General features: G+C 41.9%; 1 protein-coding gene across 1 annotated transcript in view; it reads right to left on the reverse strand.

Moving 5' to 3' along the window:
• Positions 1-8460, reverse strand: part of LOC134468236 (proline-, glutamic acid- and leucine-rich protein 1-like) — a 57493-nt gene that overhangs the window by 46341 nt on the left and 2692 nt on the right. The gene's annotated exons all lie outside the window — the stretch shown is intronic.

The following is an 8460-nucleotide window of genomic DNA, read 5'->3' on the forward strand; positions in this document are numbered from 1 at the left end:
ATGTCCAACAAACTCGTGCTGTCATGCTGTCATAAGATGTTAGATATCGCCATGACAACAGTGTTCTGGATGCTGTGTAACCTCATGCTGGGAGAGTGCTTGTAAGCCGCCGCTACAGCCAGGGAAGCCGAGAAGGGAGGATGAAGGGGTCAGCTGTCCCAGGCCCAGGGAGATGGGGGGTCCATAATTGGGTCCTCATTACATTTAATATTAGGTAGGGGGCCCCTTTCAGGTGATTTTCTCCTGGGCCCAGCTAAAGCTGTTAGCGGCCTTGGCCACAGCAACACTCCGTATGACGAACTACACATTTGTGACAGTTTGTGAGTAATGGGTGACAGTGTTGTTACATGACAGAACACACGCTGCCATGCATACTAAATGACTGACATTACAGCGCTCATACCATGCTATATGATCTGTTGATGTAATTACATGCTAACGCAGTGATTAAACTGGGGGGGGATTTAGGTCATTTTGAGAGGCCTAACTATAATTGAAATGCTGTCTGTCTACTAACACAGAAGGAGTAAGAGTAGTTTTAGTATCCTTACACAGTATTTCTGCCACTAGCCAAAAATATCTGAATCTTAAGCGTTTCAGACAATTAAATGAAGAAAAAAAGACAATGGGAAGATCGTGCAAGAAATGTCTCCCTAATTAAACACAACGGACTGTAACAAGACTAACGAGATTCATGTGGGTCCAGCAAACCGCAGAGTGAGATATGTACGTAGTAGGCGATTCATTATGGGCGTTATGGGCCGGCCATTATCGAGCATCTGTAATTATTGTTAGAGGAGAAAGCTCAGGAGATGCCTATCTCCGCATGGTCTCCCCCTACGCATCTCCACTCCACTAATGGTCTTCTGTCTGGCTGAGTGGGAGGACTACATAGGCAGGCCCGTCGACGGGGGGATGGCAAATGGGTATGTTGTTTCGGGCCCAGGGAGACAGAGGGCCCAGAATCGGGTCCCCATTACATTGTATGTATTAGGTAGGGGGCCCTTTCAGATTACTTTGTCCTGGGCCCAGCAAAAGCTGTCAGCGACCCTGAACACAGGCATTAGGAATGCAAACATTTATTATGGTGTAGGCGCAGCGAAAGTATGTTTTCTCAAGTAGGCAGTTCATCTGAGAATATGCATGTACTGTATGTTCATTATATAGACATAGGCATAATATATGTTAAGTGCTGCACTGCTGCGTTATAGTATCAATCTTTGGAATGTGTGATCAAGTAGCATTTAATCTGCAATTTCACACCACGTTCGTTTCCCACTCTGACTATGATAGCTGATAGCCTGCTGTAGTACACACAGCTGAGACCTAAGTTCCTCAATTTCCTTTGTGATGAATTAAGGGAACTCTACTCTAAATCTACTCTACTATACTCTACTCCCCTTGAGGGTACTGCCACAGTGACGAGGTCTGTACCTTTATTTCTCAGAGTGTACCCCTTGTTTTTTACCCTAACTATAGTAAATGTTGATGTTTTTCATATTTTTGGGCTTTTATTCCTTTATCGAGATAGGACAGTATGAGAGAGTGACAGGACATGAGTGGGAGAGAGACACCGGGATGGATCGGGAATCGGGAAATTACCTCAATCCGGACCGAAAACAGGTACAGCACCCCAGCCCGTTGAGCCACCATGGCCCCAATACCCATTGTTTTTATATTTTTTAAAATCTTTTTGACTTTATCGATGACAGGATAGTATGAGAGGTGGACAGGAGGTAAAGGGGGAGAGAGATGGGGAGGGGTCGGGTCGGCAAATGATCCGAGCCGAGAATCGAACCAGGGTCGGCCGCATGGCAGACGAGTGCCCTACCGTAAGGCCAAGGCAGGGCCCCCAATACCCATTGTTACTCTAACTGCAGTATCCATACAGCCACAGACCGAATGAATACAAACAGCTCAGGCAGTGTTGCTGTAGGAGCCATATTTGTGTTTTTGTCATTTTGGAAGGTGAAAAAGTGCCTATATTTGCAATGTTTTGAATGTCACTTATTAGTGTAAGGTTTTGTATTGTTCGGCAGGTAGGAGGGTGAGCAGGAACAGTTTTCTGACCACAAATTAGATAGGACAAAATGCTGAATTTCTTCCGCTGGACAGCTTTTGTTTCTTTATGGAAAGTCAACCGGACCGTGTGTAGTAAATAAAACAACGTCAACTTTACTTCACCTCTCCGTGCGTGCATATGTTGGATATGTACTTGCCAGATATGTACTTGCCACCTGCCTCACTGGCGTTTACTGGATTCGCCATTACAGTTGCGCAGACATTTTGAGGGGCAGGTTTTCGAGCAGGGGGTGGGGGTTATGTGAAACTTAGAGCTCTCTTTCTAGACCAGTGTTTCTCAACCTTTTTTTAGGTGAGGCACCCTTTCAATTCATGAACATTTTCAAGGCACGCCAAACCAACAAGCCGTAACATGGCATCGCATCCAATACCACACAAGCTTAGAAAAGTAACACATTTGGAGACGTCACACGACCTACGTTCGAAGTTGCGCTGACTGGGGCGACCTATATTTACTTTATTGTGCATAAATGGCAGATGAAAGATTCCACTGACTAGTATTAACTTATCAATTTAGACAAATACGTATTATATTACTTAATTTATTTATCAGCCACGTTTCCACGGCACCCCTAAGGGTGGCCCGCAGCACCCCTGTTGAGAAAGACTGTGGAGGCTATATTTTCTATCTGGGCATTATTGTGGACATTATACCTGGTGCTTTTTTTATCGTCAAGCATTTGTAGGTGATGATGTCATCATTGACCACAGTGTATTGTGACCAAAAAACAAAAAAACAAAAAAAGGAACTTTTCAAAAAGGGCTTTTTTTTCTGTCCAGTGGGGCAAAGGGGCAGGTGCTTTAGCACCATCTCTTCCCAATCTATTCACGCCCATGAGCTGAACTCAGCCCGGGCCTGGGCATAAAGAAATGACCAAATCCACTTGCCTGAGAAACCCACATGATTTATTGGAGTATGAGCCACGATGGGAGGAGACATTGCTCACCCACTGAAGCTTTTGGGAGCGGTGGCATTTATGAGAGAGAGAGAGAGAGAGAGAGAGAGAGAGAGAGAGAGAGAGAGAGAGAGAGAGAGAGAGAGAGAGAGAGAGAGAGAGAGAAACTACCTGCAGGCTGACTCTGAATCAATTGACAATTAATGGGATCTGTTGAATCTTTTATTTTTGCCTCCTGTCTGCCATAAAAAAGCTACATAAAAGAGAGAGACATATATTTCAATCCATTTGAAAGGTTTTATAACAATTAATATGTCCCCTTTGGCCCGTCTGTGGTGTGGTATGACTAGAACAATGATGAGCGGGTGAAATATGTAACACCAAGACAGACCAAAGAAGTATTTCTGCCTCTGCTGTGCCCAGCACAGTGCAGACAAAATCTTACTCAACCTCATATTTGGAAAATCTCTTTCTCACATCTAAAGACATGTAAAAAAAAATGTGCTTTTGGACAACGTCTGATACATTCTTTCCCATTTTCAAAGCAGCATTTACAGGTAAAGTCCATGTACGGTAAGAACTTAAGTACAACAAACACGTTTTGACGGTAATGGACATCATAGAAAAATGGGTATATATTAGACACAAGGGTGCACAAGTGGATGGTTGGAAAGATAAACTATTGGCACATTTCATCGAACAATATGAAAAGCTTAATGCGAAATGCGATTAACCATTTTGGAACATTTTGGGAAAATTGACATTTTCGTTTTGGGCAATGGATTGTATTGCATTGGAAATGCATTTTATATTGGTTTAAAAAGTATGTGTCTCAAAATATTTGAATGGCAAGAATTCACATAATTCATAACAATCATCCTGGCAGGGACAGCACATTGGTTCCTATACGGAAAGGGTTTGCATATCACGGATGATGTAACTGATCCAAGACATTTTTTCCCAGCAGTATATTTTTCTTTTCTCCTTTTCACCTCACACAGTTGGCCTTCACAGCACACAGCTGACAACATCAACCACAAAGCAACGCAGAGCATGAAAGTACAGTGAGTGCAGAATGCAAAAGCATGTGTGACGTACTGTACTGTACTGTACTGTACTGTACTGTACTGTACACAATGGAAATCCAAGGCCATGCACTTTCTGCACGTCATTACATTACACTCATCTGACGCTTTGTATCCAAAGCACCTTACAGCTATTTAGGTACAAGGTTACTGTCCCTGGAGCAATGTGGGGTTCACTTCAGTGCAGTGTTTCCCACAGAAATTTTGGAAACTATGGGGGCAGCCGGGGTTTATTTTGTCCGGGGGGGGGGGGTCTTCTCACACGGGCTTTTTTTTTGGGGGGGGGGGTGTATTCTTGCAGCGTAAATGCAAAACGGCAAAACAATGACTACAGTATGACATTGGCGCATGGAGAAACTGTAGGCCTGGGCCTTTCAGCCATTTATATTTTGAGAAATAAGGCTACATAAGATTTTACCCATGACTTGTATAATAGTAGTACATTGTCATTGTCAAAAAATGCAGTACAGTGAATAATTTCTGTTTACAACACAGTTTCATTCGTCCCTCATGCAGGGGTCTGGGAAACAATAATAAAACAAAATAGGAGCAGAGATAAGAATTTAAGAGCACTGTGAAATTGTTAACGCATAGACAAAAAGGGTCTTAGAGGGTAGGCTATGCCTTTTCCCCCACACATATCTGTAGGCGTACACATTCTACATGAGGGGTGCTGGTCACAGGGCCAGTTTTTTTCCAAATTCCTCCCATTAAAAGGGCTGAATAACATATTACACATTTATGTCTATATTCACATTCATTACACATTAATTTCTATATGCAGCCCGATGTCTCCTCTGCTGTGTCAATGAAGGTCTGTCACCAAACTCATTACAACTGTAAAACAAAGCCTAGGGAGTGTTAGTAAACTCAGCCCAACTGTCCCTTCTCTGAAGGTTTTTTATATTGCTCCCAAACCCAAGTAAACTACAACAACTTGACTAGGCTTTTGATCCCTGTCTTTCAAGCACTTGTGGTTCTCTCTATAGCAGGGGGGCCCAACCTTTTTTTTAACCAAGATCTACTTTTGAAGTTGATGGTCTGCCGTGATCTACCAAGTCAAATTCAAGGATGTCAGTATGAAAATTTAAGACCACCATTTATTAATCATCATTATTATGAACAAAATGTTTTCAGTAGGCTACTATGGCCGTATCTTTTCAGTGTGTTTTTAAAGTGTGTTGAATAGCCTATCTTTACAAAGCAATGCAGCACTGATAGTATGCAGAGATAATTTCAGTCATACACAAGTCATAAACCACTGAAACAATTTCAAAATGATAAACATTTGGTATACAAAAGGCACATAGGCCCTATTTCTAAAATATGATGAAGCATTATCATGCCTTCAGTGGTATAGGCTACAAATTACCATTTGTTATGGGTAAATAGTAGGCGAGAGAGAGAGAGAGAGAGAGAGAGAGAGAGAGAGAGAGAGAGAGAGAGAGAGAGAGAGAGAGAGAGAGAGAGAGAGAGAGAGAGCAATGAGAGAACTCATTGGATTGGTTAACACCCCTGTTAAGTGTGACTTCTTCTATGAAGGTTTTTTTTTTCAGCTCTCTGGGACAGTAGCACAGCAAAGGCTTTCTATTGTGAGTTTGGCCAGTCGTTTTGTCCACAACTGAAGCAAGAAACAGCACAAATTGAAGTGAATTCCATACATGTCAACAACTAACATTTCCCTTACGCGGCACGCGATGTAAACGTAGTTAGCGATGATGCATGCGACTAGCGATTTGGACGAAGATCCTCGCATATCGGCGTGTCATAACGCATCGTTGCGCACATGTTCTGTTACTCACCCGATGTTACACGTGTGCACACATGAATCAACTGTAATACCGGTACCCTTACGGTCACTTCCTAATGCTTTCCCCTCATTCTTGTGTGACTACTTGTCTAACCAATACAGAGTCTATAGGATGTATTTACTCCAGGAGGAAAATGCGAAGGAAATTCAAAATCGTAATTCAAATCGTTTTTAACAAAAACAGATATATATATATATATATTTTTTTTAACATTTTCGTAAACTATGGCGGCCAAATTTAAACTATGGCGGGCCGCCATAGTTTCCTCAATGTATGGGAAACACTGCAGTGCCTTGCTCAAGGGGGTTGCAAGACGATTCGTCTAATGCATTCGCCTTTGGTCTTTTCACGCGGGCCATTTTTTTTTTTTTTCAGGGGGGGGGGGGGTTGTATTCGCGCAGTGCAAATGCAAAATGGCAAAACAATGAGTAGGCTACAGTATGACATTGGCGCATGGAGAAACTATAGGCCTAGGCCTACATTTCAGTCATTTATATTTTGAGAAATAAGGCTACATAATACACATGCAGGGGTCTATGTAATGAAAAAAAAAATAGGAGCAGAGATAAGAATTTAAGATTACTGTGAAATTGATAACGCATAAACAAGAAGGGTCTAAGAGGGTAGGCTATGTCTTTTCCCCACACACACATAGGCGTACACATTCTACATGAGGGGTGCTGGTCACAGGGCCAGTTTTTCAAAATTCCTCCCATTAAAAGGGCTGAACAACATATTACACATTTATGCGGTAACACTTTACTTAAAGCCCACATTATAAGTGCATTCATAACAAATTATAAAGCCAATTATAATTACTTATAATGTATTATGACTACAGCCATAATGCTTCATGATGCTTTATATTAACAGTTATGAATAACCGTGAATCTAGCTTATAATGCTTTATAAATCCAAGGGTGTCATGAGTGCTCATGACTGGCTATAAACTACTGCCCCATCAGGCAGCCTGTAGTTTATATCCAGTCACGAGCACTCATAACACCCTTGGATTTATAAAGCATTATAAGATAGATTCATGGTTATTCATAACTGTTAATATAAAGCATCATGAAACATCATGGGTGTAGTCATAATGCGTTGTAAGTAATTATAATGTGCATTATAATTTGTTATAAATGCGCACATAATGCGCTATAGATATGGGCTTCATAGAAAGTGTTACACATTTATGTATATATTCACATTCATTACACATTAATTTCTATATGCAGCCCGATGTCTCCTCCACCTTGTCAATGAAGGCCTGTCACCTAACTCATTACAACTGTAAAACAAAGCCTGGGGAGTGTTAGTAAACTCATCCCAACTGTCCCTTCTCTGAAGGTTTTTTTTATTGCTCCCAAACCCAAGTTAACTACAACAACTTACTAGGCTTTTGATCCCTCTGTCTTTCAAGCACTTGTGGTTTTCTCTATAGGATGTATTTACTCCAGGAGGAAAATGAGAAGGAAATCGTAATTCAAATCGTTTTTAACAAAGACGGAAATCGTAAAAAAAATAAAAAATAAAAATATTTTTTTATTTTTTAAAACATTTTCGGAAACTATGGCGGCCAAATTTAAACTATGGCGGGCCGCCATAGTTTCCTCAATGTATGGGAAACACTGGACCTGTCCCCATCAAGGCAACCGTATCTCACGCCTTTCGTAAAGTCTTCACGAAAAAAATAGAGTAATTTTCGTGGTGCATTCACGTTATTGCCCGCCTTTCGTAAAGTCTTCACGAAAATAATAGATTAATTTTCACGCTGCCTATTCACTTGAATTGCCCGACTGTTGCCTAGCGACCCACTAGTTTGATGCCCTTTCGGTAGCCTACCGTCACATGGTAATCAAACATTTCAAACAAGCAATTTAGGGTTAGGTTTAGGGTCAAGATTAGGGTTAAGGTTAGGGTTAGGTTTAGGGTTAAGGTTAGGGTTAGGTTTAGGTTTAGGTTTAGGGGACACAAGGCGTAAGTACCGAAAGGGCGTCGAATTAGTGAGTCCCGAGTGTATCAGCAGTGTTCTGTCAGCACCCCCTCCCCGCCCCTGCAGACGTTTGGATAACCATAGCAGCAGTGGGGCAATTCAAGTGAATGGTGTAGTGAGAGGTAATGGTGGGATTTGAACCTGCAACCCTCTGATCTTAACTCATTGAGTGCCAGCCCTTTTCAAATTCAGACCAGGGGGTTGCCAGGCTTTTTTCAGCATTTGAGTGTTTTTTCTATAGCCATAAAACATTTAGCTCTTCGTCCATGTGAACAACAAACATACTAGATCAACGTGTTAGGCCCCAACCGCCATAAAAAAAACGCAATTGAATTGATATCAAGTCTTTGGCACTGTGCCATGCGTTCTGAAAATACGCGTTTTCAAGTCCATGGCACTCAAAGAGCTACGTCCACCTCCCTAACTACTAGGCCATGGCTGCCCTAATGCACTAATGCGTTTTTTTTGTGTTTTTTTTTAGGGGCTTTTATGCCTTTATTTGACAGGACAGTCGAACATGGTGACAGGAAGCGAATGGGACAGAGAGACAGGGGAGGATCGGGAAATGACCCCAGCCGGACTCGAACCGGGGT

The sequence above is a fragment of the Engraulis encrasicolus genome, chromosome 18 (assembly GCF_034702125.1).
Source record: "Engraulis encrasicolus isolate BLACKSEA-1 chromosome 18, IST_EnEncr_1.0, whole genome shotgun sequence".
Classification (NCBI taxonomy): domain Eukaryota; kingdom Metazoa; phylum Chordata; class Actinopteri; order Clupeiformes; family Engraulidae; genus Engraulis; species Engraulis encrasicolus.